Genomic DNA, 16,624 nt, shown 5'->3' with positions numbered 1-16,624 from the left:
CTCCCTTCCTTCTGTGCATAGCGCATGCTCCAGCCTGGCACCATGTTGGGCAGTGAGCAGTTTTTTTTGTTAGTGCTGGTGCTTTTCTGTCAAAATGAGCTTAGCACTGTACTGAGGCTATCAATGTCCCTTTTTATTTACCAATCTTCATGAGCAATAGACAAAATTGTTCTTTTCTACTTACTGTTTACCTATACTGCTGATTTATTAAAGGGACACTAAACTCAATTTTTTCCTTTTATGATTCAGATAGAGCATGCCATTTTAAGCAACTTTCTAATTTAGTCTTATTATCAATTTTTCTTCGTTCTCGTGCTATCTTTATTTAAAAAGCAGGAATGTGATGCATAGGAGCCGGACCATTTTTGGTTGAGAAACTGGGTTATGCTTGCTTATTGGTGGGTAAATGTAAGCCTCCAATAAGCAAGCACTATCCATGGTGCTAAACCTAAAATGGGCTGGCTGCTAAGATTTACATTCCTGCTTTTAAAATAAAGATAGCAAGAGAACAATGAAAAATTGCTAATAGGAGTAAATTAAAAAGTTGTTTAAAAGTTCATGCGCTATCTGAATCATGAAAGAAAAAAATTTGGGTTCAGTGTCCCTTTAACTATAGCTGTTTGGAATTCCAACTAAACAGCAGAAGGATCACAGGACAGTCACAGCCCACAGATTCACTGTGCTTCTTGACTTATGACTTAAAGACATACAGGTCAGTGACATCTCTCATAACTATGAGTGATTGATGCTACAATTACATTTTTTTTAATAAATGCACACCACTGTATTTTGGAGGCATTTGGGGCACATTTATAAACTTAACCAGAGATCTGGTTAATTTTATAAGCGCTAATTGCTACCGCAAGCTCAAGGTAGCAATAACCAATCACTTGTAATGGCTGATTATTTATCACGCGCCTGCAAACAGGCACATTTTCCCGTTTGCAGGCTCGCAATAAAATTAGTGCCCCACTTGAAATCTAGCCCTAAATAAATGCTAGATAGAATGAACCATTCAAAGAAAAGATTAGTCTGAGAATAACATGCAGATGTATTTTTTAAAGTTTAATTAGCTGTTTAAACATTGACAAAATAAGTGTAAATTTTTTGTGTCTATAAATCAATGGGAGCTGCCATGTTGTAACTTAGGTTACCTTTTCTGCTGTGGCCAATAAGGTACAGTTATAAATAGGTAACTAATTGTTGTGTGGAATATAACATTTCTAACAGAAACTGGAAAAGCTCACAATTTTAGAATGGAATTACAGGAAAAGGGGATAAAATAAATAATGAAAGTATATTGCAGAGGTTTTTTTTTATATGTTTTTATCATTTTATATTACCATCTCAAAGCCTTCCATGTCTTTTTTGCACAAACTGTTTTTTTTTTTTTGCTCAAAGCTTGGGGGTGCCTTGACTAGTTTAGTTTAAATCGGGCCGAGAACTCTGTAAGCTAATCAGTTGCGTCGAGCTATCTCCGCCTTTTGTCTGCAGCTGTGGCCCCTGTTCACTTTCTAGAAGGGGTTATATTCGATACTTAGGCCCCGATTGCCGCGACCTGTGTATTTATTTGGTATTGCTGTTCCCAGTGCTAAGTAATAAATACGACCCACAGGTCTTTTATCCACCTTCTGTGTCATGTGTCTTTTTTACGTTAAGTAATTTATTGTCACCTAGATTACGAGTTTTGAGCGCTATAGGGAAAGTAAAGAACGCCACAAAAGTTGCATTATTTAACCCCCTATAGCGCTGCCATTACAAGTTTAAAAAAAGCCCGGCTTGTGCGGGCGATGTGGCTGTGTTGAGCTCCCTACCGCACACAAAAGCAGCTGTGTTTTGACGTGCTCGTGCACGCTTCCCCCATAGACATCAATGGAGAGAGCTGGCAAAAAAAGTGTCTAACACCTGCGATCGCGGGAAAGAAAAGCTCCATAACACAGCCCCATTGATGTCTTTGGAGAAAAAGAAAATACAGTTTAAACCTAACACCCTAACATAAACCCTGAGTCTAAACAACCCTAATCTGCTGCTCCTGACATCGCCGAAGCCTGCCTACAGTTATTAACCCCTAATCACCCACTCCCAATACCGCCGCCACCTACATAAAATTTTAAAACTCTGGCCTCCAGCATCACTACCACTAAATAAACCTCTTAACCCCTAAACCACCAGCCCCCCACGTTGCAACAACCTAAATTAAACTATTAACCCCTAACTTAAACATAATTAATCTAGATCTAAATTAAAGTTACAATTATTAACTAAAAAAACCTTTTAACCCCTAAATCGCCAGCCCCCTACATCGCAACAACCTAAATTAAACTATTAACCCCTAACCCTAAACCTAACCCTGACACCCCCTAACTTTAAAATAATTAAAATAGATCTAAATTAAATTTACAATTATTAACTAAATAATACCTAGTTAAAACTAAATATTTACCTGTGAAATAAAACCTAAGCTAGCTACAATATAACTAATAGTTATATTGTAGCTAGTTTAGGTTTTATTTTTATTTCACAGGTAAGTTTGTATTTATTTCAACTAGGTAGACTAGTTATTAACTATTTACTAACTACCTAGTTAAAATAAATACAAACTTCACATATTGTGGGACGCTCATAAAGCAGTCATTAGAGGCGAATTCCTTAAACAGAAAGCACTTATAGTAAAAAAAAATAGGAAGGAATTTGAGACTTTGTCAAAAAAATTAAATATCCTAGAGTTTAATTTTTCAAATTCACCACACAATACACCACTGCAGAGTGAATTGACAAAAGCCAGATCAGAACTCAACACGTTTCTTCACAAAGAGGCGCAGAAGCATGCTTTCTACTTAAAGAAGCTTTATTTTACAGAAGGTAATAAAATAGGCACCATGCTAGCGAGAGCCCTTCGCCAACGCACACTCAACTCTTATATCCATCAGATCTCTACACCAGAATCAAACATGATACAAGATAGTAAGGGGATAGCTAAAGTGTTCCATGATTACTTCCACTCACCAGCGGAATCGGGTAGTCTATGATAAATATATTAAGGAAGCCGACCTTCTGAGCTTATCACAAGAAGATGCCGCAAAGCTAGATGTCCCTATAGAAATTGCCAAGATCCTCGGAGCCATAGAAGCCCTCCCTAATCGTAAGAGCCCGGGTCCTGATGGACTATCCAACTCCTACTATAAGGCATTTACTATAAGTGCACTATTTAATTTGGTAGACAAGACCAAACACCTTTCCAACGACATGCTTTTTGCCCATATTACTTCAATACATAAGCAAGACAAACCCTCACATATGCCAGGCAGTTATCGTCCTATATCGTTGATTAACACAGATGCAAAAATATTCGCCAAGATCATCTCTACTAGAATTAACAAATATCTACCACAACTTATCCACGTAGACCAGGCCAGCTTTATTCCGCATCGGGAGGCCAGGGACAACACTATCAGAACTCTGCACTTGATAGACCATGCGTCAACATCCAATATAGAATCAGTCCTGGTCTCTACCGACACGGAAAAAGCGTTTGACAGGCTTAACTGGTCATACTTATAATCTGCTTTAGTGGGATTTGGTTTTGGCAAAACAACTATCAATCAAATTTTTCGTCTCTACTGCAACCCCTCAGCAAAAATCAAGGTAAATAGTACTCTCTCAAACTCTTTCCAGATTAATAACGGGACCTGTCAGGGATTCCCCCTCTTCCCATAACTATTTGCGCTGGCAATCGAACCCTTGGTGGCTCACATCAGAGGTAATAAAGATATTAGTGGTATTACAATAGGCCCCAATGAATACAAAGTAAGTCTGTATGCAGACGACATCTTACTGACGCTAACTAATACATCCACATCAATAGCACATCTCTTACATGAATTTCACAGATTCGGAGAGATCTCGCACTTCCATATTAATAACCAAAAATCTAATGTCCTTAACATTAATATGAAACAAACTCAGTTTGAAGCCCTATCTTCGATATGCCCATACCGATTGTGTAAGGATCACATTCGATATTTTGGAATACAACTTACCCCGAAAATAGGTTCACTCTTTAATGCCAACTATATTCCGTTACTTAAACGCATTCAAACAGACAGCCAAAAAATGGCAATTAAAGCCCTTCTCTTGGTGGGGAAGAATACAAGTGGTCAAAATATCCATCTTACCCCGAATCCTTTACGTACTACAAACGGTTCCAATCAACTTGCCACACACTTATAGAACATAACTGCAATCCACTCTCAATAACTTTATATGGGGTGGCAGGAAGCCCAGAGTAGCAAAAAGAACTCTCTACCGCCCGAAACATTGCGGCGGACTGGAGGTTCCTTGTATAGAGAGATATTATCAAGCAAGTACATTACAGCGTATTTTGGACTGGCATGTAGGGCAACACGACAAAGCGTGGCTATCTCTAGATACACATCTACTTAAGACCCCTCGAACTAGCCCCTTGTGCTGGCTACCGACATCTTATAGACCAGTTTTAGCAAAGTCCTCGCCCCTATAGCGACACATTTTTCACACATGGGACAATATTTTAAAGCATATTCCAGGGATTTCCTCCCCTTTTTCACCTTTATCCCCAATATTTCAGAACACAGAACTGTTAGAGAGCATACATGCCTTGGCTGGGAACTCTCGACTCTCTAGTATGCGAGTTTCTGCAGTTAGGAGCCCTAAAGCCCGCTAGGGAATTATCAAATATCCTAAATGGTACCTTCACACACTGGCTCAAATACTCTCAATTGTGACACCTGGTAGCTACTTCCCCACACAAACAATCTCTTTTGCGTCCCCTCACACATTTTGAATCTCTATGTAGGCATGGGAATGCTCTGAAGGGAACGCTAGCAATTTCCAAGAGAATAATAAACAACTGCCTGTATACACAATTACCCAAATCTACCCAGAACTGGGCTAGAGAACTTGCCTTAGACATTCCTTTAGAGACCTGGGACCGATTATATCTTCGCACTCACAAATCATCTACATCCACCCAAATTCTAGAGATGAACTATAAAATTATATCTAGGTGGTACCTCACACCTGCCAGGTTGAAATACATCTTTCTGGAATCTTCCCCCATATGCTGGAGGGGCTGTGGCGTGTAGGCGATATGACGCATATCTGGTGGTCTTGCCCCAATTTACAGCCCTTCTGGACTACCTTACAGCAAATACTCTCCCCCCTATTTGACACATTATTCCAACTCACCCCTTTGATAGTACTATTTAATGATGCACCTAAACATACTTGTAAATTAAGAACACACCTTCTCCAGATATGTATAAATGGAGCGAAATCGCTACTGGCTAGAAATTGGAAAACCAATATAACTCCTACAGTTGACTCTTGGAGGACTTGTACACAGGAGCTTATACAATTAGAAGAGTATTACTATTTCAAAAATAATAGACTGAATTATTATCAAGATGTTAAATTCTACTGGGAAACAATAAATCCACTCAGACAGTAGCACTCAACACCCTTCCCCCCCCCCCCCCATACCCTGCTCTATATATTCGGCACCGGCATGGCACCACGTTGTTTATCCTTTCTCCATTTTTGTTATATTTTTCTTTTGTCCTGATTAACTTCTGTTACTACGTTATGATATTGTTATGATGCCATACAGGTACTGCATACAGTATAATATGGATGTTCTTTCCTGTTTTCTGTAATTGATGAAAATATTCAATAAAAAATTATATATATATAAAAAAAATACAAACTTACCTGTGAAATAAATCCTAAGCTACCTTACACTAAAACCTAAAATTACAAAAAATAAAAAACACTAAAATTACAAAAAATAAAAAAACCTACCATTACAATACAAAACAATAATAATAACTAAATTATCCAAAAATAAAGATTATTCCTATTCTAACATCCCTAAAAAAAAAAACACCCCAAAATAAAAAAAAGCCTAATCTAGAATAAACTACTAGGGGACATTGCCTTAAGTTAAACAGTTCTTTTGCTCCAAAAAAATACAAACACCCCCTAACACTATACAAACCCCCACCCCCCAAACTACCAAGGGCCCTTAAAAGGGCCTTTTTGGGAGGCCCTTAAAAGGGTCTTTTGTAGGGCATTGCCCTAAGTTAAACAGCGCTTTTCCTACAAAAAATAAAACACCCGCTAAAAATATACATAATACACAAAATAAAAAATGAAATCATCCAAAATAAAAAATAATTACACCTAATCTAACAGCCCTATCAAAATAAAAAAGCCCACTCAAAATAAAAAAAACAAGCCTACAATAAACTACCAATGGCCCTTAAAAGGGCCTTTTGTGGGGCATTGCCCCAAAGATATCAGCTCTTTTGCCTGTAAAAAAACCCCACAAAGACCCCCAAGAGTAAAACCCACCACCCAACCAAGCCCCCAAAATAGAAAATCTAATTCTAAAAAAACCTAAGCTACCCATTGCCCTGAAAAGGGCATTTGTATGGGATTTGCCCTTAAAAGGGCATTTAGCTCTTTTACTGCCCAGACCCTAAACTAAAAAATAATACGCACCCAATAAACCCTTAAAAAAGCCTAACACTAACCCCCTGACGATCCACTTACAGTTTTTGAAGTCCCGCTTGAACGATCTTCATCCGAGAGATGAAATCCTCCTAATCCAGGCAGCAAGAAGTCTTCATCCAGGCGGCCTCTCCAATCTTCATCTCAGCTGCAATGTCCTGATCCAAGCGGCGAGAAGTCTTCATCCAGACGGCTTCTTCAATCTTCATCCAGGCGGCATCTGTTATCTTGATCCCGGAGGCGCGGAGCGGGTCCATCCTGAAGACAACCAGCGCGGAGCATCCTCTTCATATGTTCGCTGCCATACACAGAATCTTCAATGCAAGGGAAGCCATCCAAGATGGCGTCTCTTGCATTCCTACTGGCTGAAAATTTTGAATCAGTCAATAGGAAATAGAGCTGCTAAAATCCCTTTGGCTGTTCAAATCAGCCAATAGGATTTAAGCAGCTCTAATTCTATTGGATGATGAATTTCATTGTGGGGGGGGGGGGCATGCGGTTTAGGGATTAAGAGATTTATTATAGTGGCGGCGGTGTAGGGCTTAATAACTTTAGTATGGGGGGGCGATGTGGGCAGACGGCAGATTAGGCGTTAATAATATTTAAAATATGCTGCGATGCGGAAGGGCAATGGTTTAGGGGTTAATATGTTTATTATAGTGGTGACGATGTCGGGGAGTGGCGGAATAGGGGTTAATATTTTTTAAATTGGCGGCAATATCGGGAGCGGCAGATTAGGGGTTAATAAATGTATGTGTTTTTATCTACATATATTCAAGCCACTTATTAAGTTGCTTGTTTTGTATTTATAATATGATTCATCACCAACATAAATTTTCTATACATATATACCATATGCAGTAACTTATAATTCATTTATCCATTTATTTATTTATTCATTTATTTATTTATAAATTTATGATCCATGATCTATTACATGTGGGCAGTGTAGCAATTATCTAATGTCATTGGTTATTCAGTTATGTGACTGTTTTTTTCTGTATCTACAAAAGAGAAAAAAAGAGATAAATAAATAATACCTATAGTCTTAGCCAATTTCTCTACTTACCATCTCTGCATGTAAATGTCAACTTTGATTTTAGATGTGGCTGTCTTTAAGTATGACCCCTTACCCATGAGTGTTTTACTCTACACATGCATTGATTCCAGACATACGTCATTTTAAGAATGCATTTGATTGGATATTGGGTCCTTAAATACAGCTTCGCTTTTACCTGTGCTCAAGTTCTATGAGATAAAAGAAGATTATTTAATGAACCATGTTAAAAAGCATCAGTAATAAAAGACTATATATAAAAAATTTAAAAAGCACATATAAATAAAATTACAAATACAGGAATATCTTACAGAAGCGGCTCAAAGGGCCAAAGCTGATAATTACAATAAAAACAGAGGTAATAACAGGTGATCAGTGTGAGTGGTACACCAGAATAAGAGTGTATACTAATAAAACAGAATTAGCCTAAGTACAACTGTAGCAAGTGCATCAAGCAAAAAACTAATAAACAATAATACAAACAATAGTGTTCAAAATTAGTGTTACAAAAATAGTGTTCCAAAAAATAGAAAAATGCACTGCAGTGCAAAAAAAGGGGGGTAGCAAAATAATTGTATAGATACAATCAAATAGTGAGTGAGTGCAAATGGATATAAAAATGCTAGCTACTTAATCCAGTGAGGTTAAGATATAATTAAATAAAATACACAATATGCAATAACATAAAAAAAATACACAATATGCAATAACATAAAAAATAAAATATAAAATATAATCCAAAAAAGTATTCAAAAAGTTGATCAACAAATGTTAGTGAAGAACAAAAATAAGTCAATCAAAACAAAAAAATGGAAAAAATGGGTGATGAAAAGCAAGGTGAAAGTGAGGAAATTGATTCCTTCCAATGTTAGTTACTTTAACAGATCCAAATTCCTGAGTGTGGTTGCTGAAGTAGCTGATTGGATCCTAGCACCTGTCAGCTGCTCCTATGGTATCCTAAAAAGTGTCCCTGTAAAAAAAGAAATTCACAACATAGTGTATCCAATATGAGAATGAAGTAAAGATTAAAGTAATGCTTACCAATATGTCAACGCGTTTCTGCCCTCAAAAAAGGGCCTTTCTCAAGACTAGCTAGGCCCTTTTTTGAGGGCAGAAACGCGTTGACATATTGGTAAGCATTACTTTAATCTTTACTTCATTCTCATATTGGATACACTATGTTGTGAATTTCTTTTTTTACAGGGACACTTTTTAGGATACCATAGGAGCAGCTGACAGGTGCTAGGATCCAATCAGCTACTTCAGCAACCACACTCAGGAATTTGGATCTGTTAAAGTAACTAACATTGGAAGGAATCAATTTCCTCACTTTCACCTTGCTTTTCATCACCCATTTTTTCCATTTTTTTGTTTTGATTGACTTATTTTTGTTCTTCACTAACATTTGTTGATCAACTTTTTGAATACTTTTTTGGATTATATTTTATATTTTATTTTTTATGTTATTGCATATTGTGTATTTTTTTTATGTTATTGCATATTGTGTATTTTATTTAATTATATCTTAACCTCACTGGATTAAGTAGCTAGCATTTTTATATCCATTTGCACTCACTCACTATTTGATTGTATCTATACAATTATTTTGCTACCCCCCTTTTTTTGCACTGCAGTGCATTTTTCTATTTTTTGGAACACTATTTTTGTAACACTAATTTTGAACACTATTGTTTGTATTATTGTTTATTAGTTTTTTGCTTGATGCACTTGCTACAGTTGTACTTAGGCTAATTCTGTTTTATTAGTATACACTCTTATTCTGGTGTACCACTCACACTGATCACCTGTTATTACCTCTGTTTTTATTGTAATTATCAGCTTTGGCCCTTTGAGCCGCTTCTGTAAGATATTACTGTATTTGTAATTTTATTTATATGTGCTTTTTACATTTTTTATATATAGTCTTTTATTACTGATGCTTTTTAACATGGTTCATTAAATAATCTTCTTTTATCTCTCTGTGAGTATATTTATCCCTTGGCCTCTTGTTGGCGCTGTATTCACTTCTTACTACTTGTGCATATTCTTTGGAGGTTGGTTAGGATCTCTGTTTGGATACAGCTTGGGGATTACCTTAGCGCTTGTACACACACCCTTTTTCACTCAAGTTCTATGAGTAAGCGCCCACGGGCGTGAAACGCGTAAGAACAGCTGAGCCCCTCCATTCTGTGTTTTGTAACCTTTGCTGTTAACTTTTTTATGGATCAATAAAAGACTCACTTCACTGTTGCAGAAGCCGGCAATCCTATTTTCTTGTTCACGTTTGTGGTTGTCCACCGCTATTTGATCTGCCTGGCTCCACTCCTCCCCTACCTAGTGGCGTGTTTCCGGACCTTCACCTGCTGGTGAGATTACTGGAGCGGCACTACCGCTTTCTCTCTTCTATGGATTTGGACATACTTGATTGTGCTAGCTTGTTACCTTGCTGAAGCGGATGAAGACAACCTGATATAGAATTGACTTTTCTACGGATATAATATAAGGTAATTTTGCATTTGTCTCAAACACATTGTGTACCTGTTTGCACCAGAATCTATAATCCTGTGTTACCCTCTGATTGTGGGGAAAACAACCGGATACTAAATCATACTGAATGCCGATCATACATGTCAGTTTAAACTGGGGTAATTTAACACACTATATTGTGCACCCACACATAAACCTGCCTGTTACCTTGTAATTACAGTGTTTACGGCCTGTCAAGAAAATCACGGAAAATGTCAGTCTAACACCGGCATCTTTTATGATACACAGTGCATTTGCTTGTACTTGTAAACTGCTTGTACTTGTAAACGGCCTAAATATCTATATTAAGGGAATGTTTTCTGAACACTGGACAATGTGTGAGTGACAGACATGTTTGGGCTTTAATGTTGGCGATACTTTATAAGGATTAAACTCAGTTAACAAACTAATTGAAAAATGAATTGAGATTTAAGGACTGTACTCATTTTCTTTATTCAAAGAACATTCTGAGACGCTTTTCTCAAAAAGTTATCTGGATTTCACAATATATCTGCATAATTGCCCTAATAACAAGTCTGTTCATAAATATACTCGTTATTGACATTTGCAACTTTGCTATTTTCTTTCTGGTCAATGATATAGGTGTTATCAGCAATTAAGTTTGCGTAGCCCTTGCTGATATTCACAGCCACTAGCCTCAGGTGTATTTAGGGGTTATACATTTTGTGTTTTGCAACAGTTTTTCTCATCCATTTTTTTATAAATAAGGTTACAAACACTATGGAGGGTGAAGATGGTAATCAGGCTAATTTGGCTACTTATTTTGATATACATAACAGAAAACAATTTTTTGAACAAATATTTTCATCTACTATTACATATACACTTGAAGGTGATTTGAAACAACAGTTTAACACCCTGGAAAAGATGCTACTCACAGATTTGCGTTATATGTGGGATATAGTCACTTTCTCACATTATATTGAGGCTAAAAAAGTACCCAGGGGCTTGAGATTGAAAAAATATCCAAATTATGATATGGAAGACACTGATCTGATGGAGGAATGGAACACTTCCTTAAATGATTGCTCCATAACACTCCTGGGTATACTCATAAAAAGTAAAGAACGCAAACGTGAAAAATTAAAGGAACAAATTATAGCCTTAAAAACAGATTTAAAAACACAGAAGAATGACACCCACTATGCAGAACTCAAGAAAAACATGAAGGAAAAGATTAAAAAAGCAGACTGTGAAATAGCTGAAAGAAAAAAGAAAAAATTTTCACGGGATCGCGAAGACTACGAGAGTCATAGAGTTTATGATTGGTCGAGATTCCGTAGACGGCAGAGAAAACCGCAGAAAAATCGCAATAAAAAAGGGGAAGATAAAACTTTCCCAAAACCTATTCTCAAGAAATCGTCTACAGCACAAGATAAAGAGCGTAAAGTGGTTTTCTCCTCTACAGAAGCAGAATCATCAGAACATGATTCGATTCCATGGGATCCAGTGATGAGCCATCAGCTTCTATGTCTCTCCCCACCCCTTCTGTTTCCCTTTCTCTACAAAAGAAGAAGAAGCAATAGTGAGACCTAAAACATGAAATCAGAAAAAACATCCCTTTAGACGAAGGACCAGGCGATCGAAAAGGAAGAAGAGAAGGAGGATCAATGCGACAACAGAAGTCTCACAAAAAAAGGGACATTAAATATTATTAATTTGTCTAAATTTTAATTAATACCATCACATGAACAAGTTCTAAAGAAGGGTTTGGGTTTCGCACCCACACATAAATTTTCTACCTTTAGGACCTTAATAGATGTCAATAAATTTGTCAGAAAATTGACTTTAAAAAGATACTTTCACATTACTGAACACCATGTCACTTATGATGTATATGATTCTTTGGCACATGATGAAACAAATACAGTTGATTGGAACAAGTTGTTTTGTTTTTCTGAGCTATGCTCGGTACAAACACTGAGACATCTCAATGATGGTATCTCTACTAATACTGTTGAGAGAATCCCCTCTCCTAGGAGATCACGATCCGATTTTTACCCTAGACAATTCAGAGGCAGCTTCCTTAACTCCTTCCACAAACGTGTGGAGGAAGACATCTTAAAATTGGAAGAAAAAGTCAAAACAGAAAATCATAGGGACAATCTCTCTAACTCTGAGAGAAGGGCCCTCAGTGATCTTGCTGGGAATGACAACATTGTCATCAGAAATTCGGATAAGAGTGGCAATGTCGTCATTCTCAACAAAATAGATTATATGGCAGAGGCCAACAGGCAATTGGGAGATACATCAATATATCTTAAATTACAAGGGGATCCCACAAGGGTTTTTACAAACCAACTTGGTAAATTATTGGATGACTCTGTTAGTTTAGGTATATTGACTGATGAACAAGCTAGACAGCTTATACCCACACATGTTACCATACCCATCTACCTTTATTTGCCAAAAACACAAAAAAGTTTAGTGTCCCCACAGGGGCGTCCAATTATTTCGGGCATAGGCTCATTACTTGAGCCTGTGTCCGAATGGATTGATAACCTATTACAGCCTATGGTAAAAAATCTATACAGCTATCTAAGAGATTCCTATCATCTCTTGGATGTTTTATGAGATTTTAAATGGCAGGAAGGTTATAGGTGGGTTGTTGTAGACGCTATCTCTCTAGATTCATTGATACCTCATGTGCATGGGTGTAGGGCGCTGGAGTCCTTTATCAATAATGAAACTACATTTCCAGAGGATGTAGAAATACATATTCTGGAAGTAGTGTATTTCCTACTCAGCCACAATTATTTTATTTTTTATTCTGAATTTTATTTACAAAATCAAGGCACAGCAATGGGGGCCAAATTTGCCCCCTCGTATGCCAATTTATTTGTGGGTGAGTGGGAATACAGAACCATCTATAACAATAATAAAGGTGGTAGGGACTTCAGGCCAGAGATACTCATGTACATGATGTATATTGATGTTTTGATTTTTATAGTGAGGGACACTTTTCCATTTGATGACTTTTTGAACTATATTAATGATAATGACATCAATCTCAGATTTACAGGAAAAATGCTATCTGATGAGGTGAATTTCTTGGACTTAACCCTACTGGGTGATCCACTTACTGGAAAGATCGTCTCTAAAACATACCGAAAAGAGACAGCAGGAAACACTATCCTGCATGCCTCTTCCTGCCACCCTAAACATTTGGTAAAATCTATTCCAAGGGGGCAGTTCATTAGGTTAAGGCGTAATGCTAATACGTTAGAGAATTACACTCAAGGAGCCCAAGAGCTCATAAAAAGGCTCATATTAAGAGGGTATGACGAGACACTGTTACAAAATACGTATGAAGAAATTAAACTGTGGGAAGACAATCCAAATAGACATTCTAAAGTCCATAATAAAGAATACCTAAACGAACAAGATATAGTCTTCTCCACCGAATATTCGGTACATTACAACACTATCTGCAATATCATTAGAAAACATTTAAATGTTTTAAAAGGGGATGATACTTTACAACCATAAAAGGGGATGATACTTTACAACCATACATAAAGAAATGCAGATTTGTTGCAAAAAAGCCACCTACCCTGGCTACCAAATTGTCCCCTAGCATGGTCAATTCCAATAACACTTCCAAAAGCACTTGGCTTAGAGGCGTTGGCAATTTTAGAGCTCATTTAACTAATTGTCTTACTTGTGAAAACATGGAATTTGGTAGCACATTTGCTAGCCATGTCACAGGAGACACATTTCAAATAGAGTTTTATGCAACATGCCTCACTAACGGCTAGATTTAGAGTTTTGTCGGTAAGGACCCGCGTAGCTAACGCCGGCTTTTTTCTGGCCGCACCATAAAAATAACTCTGGTATTGAGAGTCCACATAAAGGCTGCGTTAGGCTCCAAAAAAGGAGCGTAGAGCATATTTAACGCAGCTTCAACTCTCGATACCAGAGTTGCTTACGCAAGCGGCCAGCCTCAAAAACGTGCTTGTGCACGATTCCCCCATAGGAAACAATGGGGCTGTTTGAGCTGAAAAAAAAACCTAACACCTGCAAAAAAGCCGCGTTCAGCTCCTAACGCAGCCCCATTGTGTGCTATGCGTAAACACTTCCTACATCTGCACCTAACACTCTAACATGTACCCCGAGTCTAAACACCCCTAACCTTACACTTATTAACCCCTATTCTGCCGCCCCCGCTATCGCTGACCCCTGCATATTATTATTAACCCCTAATCTACCGCTCCGGACACCGTCGCTACTTACATTATCCCTATGTACCCCTAATCTGCTGCCCTAACATCGCCGACCCCTATATTATATTTATTACCCCCTAATCTGCCCCCCACAACGTCGCCTCCACCTGCCTACACTTATTAACCCCTAATCTGCCGAGCGGACCTGAGCGCTACTATAATAAAGTTATTAACCCCTAATCCGCCTCACTAACCCTATAATAAATAGTATTAACCCCTAATCTGCCCTCCCTAACATCGCCGACACCTAACTTCAATTATTAACCCCTAATCTGCCAACGGGAGCTCACCACTATTCTAATAAATGTACTAAGTTACAAAAAATAAAAAAATATCTACAAACATAAGAAAAATATTACAACAATTTTAAACTAATTACACCTACTCTAAGCCCCCTAATAAAACAACAAAGCCCCCCAAAATAAAAAATGCCCTACCCTATTCTAAATTACTAAAGTTAAAAGCTCTTTTACCTTACCAGCCCTGAACAGGGCCCTTTGCGGGGCATGCCCCAAGAATTTCAGCTCTTTTGCCTGTAAAAAAAACATACAATACCCCCCCCCAACATTACAACCCACCACCCACATACCCCTAATCTAACCCAAACCCCCTTAAATAAACCTAACACTAAGCCCCTGAAGATCTTCCTACCTTGTCTTCACCATACCAGGTTTACCGATCGGTCCTGAAGAGCTCCTCCGATGTCCTGATCCAAGCCCAAGCGGGGGGCTGAAGATGTCCATGATCCGGTAGAAGTCTTCATCCAAGCGGGGCAGAAGAGGTCTTCCATCCGATTGAAGTCTTCATCCAAGCGGGGCAGAAGAGGTCTTCCATCCGATTGAAGTCTTCATCCAGGCGGCATCTTCTATCGACATCCATCTGGAACGGAGCGGCAGCATCCTGAAGACCTCCGACACGGAACATCCATCCTGGCCGACGACTGAACGACAAATGACGGTTCCTTTAAATGACATCATCCAAGATGGCGTCCCTCGAATTCTGATTGGCTGATAGGATTCTATCAGCCAATCGAATTAAGGTAGGAATATTCTGATTGGCTGATGGAATCAGCCAATCAGAATCAAGTTCAATCCGATTGGCTGATCCAATCAGCCAATCAGATTGAGCTCGCATTCTATTGGCTGTTCCGATCAGCCAATAGAATGCGAGCTAAATCTGATTGGCTGATTCCATCAGCCAATCAGAATATTCCTACCTTAATTCCGATTGGCTGATAGAATCCTATGAGCCAATCGGAATTCGAGGGACGCCATCTTGTATGACGTCATTTAAACCGTCATTCGTCGTTCAGTCGTCGGCCAGGATGGATGTTCCGCGTCGGAGGTCTTCAGGATGCTGCCGCTCCGTTCCAGATGGATGTCGATAGAAGATGCCGCCTGGATGAAGACTTCAATCGGATGGAAGACCTCTTCTGCCCCGCTTGGATGAAGACTTCAATCGGATGGAAGACCTCTTCTGCCCCGCTTGGATGAAGACTTCTACCGGATCATGGACATCTTCAGCCCCCCGCTTGGGCTTGTATCAGGACATCGGAGGAGCTCTTCAGGACCGATCGGTGAACCTGGTATGGTGAAGACAAGGTAGGAAGATCTTCAGGGGCTTAGTGTTAGGTTTATTTAAGGGGGTTTGGGTTAGATTAGGGGTATGTGGGTGGTGGGTTGTAATGTTGGGGGGGGGTATTGTATGTTTTTTTTACAGGCAAAAGAGCTGAACTTCAGGGGCTTAGTGTTAGGTTTATTTAAGGGGGGTTTGGGTTAGATTAGGGGTATGTGGGTGGTGGATTGTAATGTTGGGGGGGGGGTATTGTATGTTTATTTTACAGGCAAAAGAGCTGAACTTCTTGGGGCATGCCCCGCAAAGGGACCTGTTCAGGGCTGGTAAGGTAAAAGAGCTTTTAACTTTAGTAATTTTGAATAGGGTAGGGCATTTTTTATTTTGGGGGGCTTTGTTGTTTTATTAGGGGGCTTAGAGTAGGTGTAATTAGTTTAAAATTGTTGTAATATTTTTCTTATGTTTGTAGATATTTTTTTTATTTTTTGTAACTTAGTTCTTTTTTATTTTTTGTACTTTAGTTAGTTTATTTCATTGTAGTTATTTGTAGGTTTTGTATTTAATTAATGTATTGATAGTGTAGTGTTAGGTTTAATTGTAGGTAATTGTAGGTATTGTATTTAATTAATTTATTGATAGTGTAGTGTTAGTTTTAATTGTAGGTAATTGTAGATAT

At 38.2% G+C, this 16,624-nt stretch overlaps 1 protein-coding gene across 1 annotated transcript in view; it reads right to left on the bottom strand.

Annotated features, from left to right (window-relative positions):
* Positions 1-16,624, bottom strand: part of LOC128657508 (probable cation-transporting ATPase 13A4) — a 454,774-nt gene that overhangs the window by 419,756 nt on the left and 18,394 nt on the right. The gene's annotated exons all lie outside the window — the stretch shown is intronic.

The sequence above is a fragment of the Bombina bombina genome, chromosome 4 (assembly GCF_027579735.1).
Source record: "Bombina bombina isolate aBomBom1 chromosome 4, aBomBom1.pri, whole genome shotgun sequence".
NCBI lineage: Eukaryota > Metazoa > Chordata > Amphibia > Anura > Bombinatoridae > Bombina > Bombina bombina.
The sequence above is the reverse complement of the archived record's forward strand: the minus strand, read 5'-3'. Positions and strand labels throughout refer to the sequence as shown.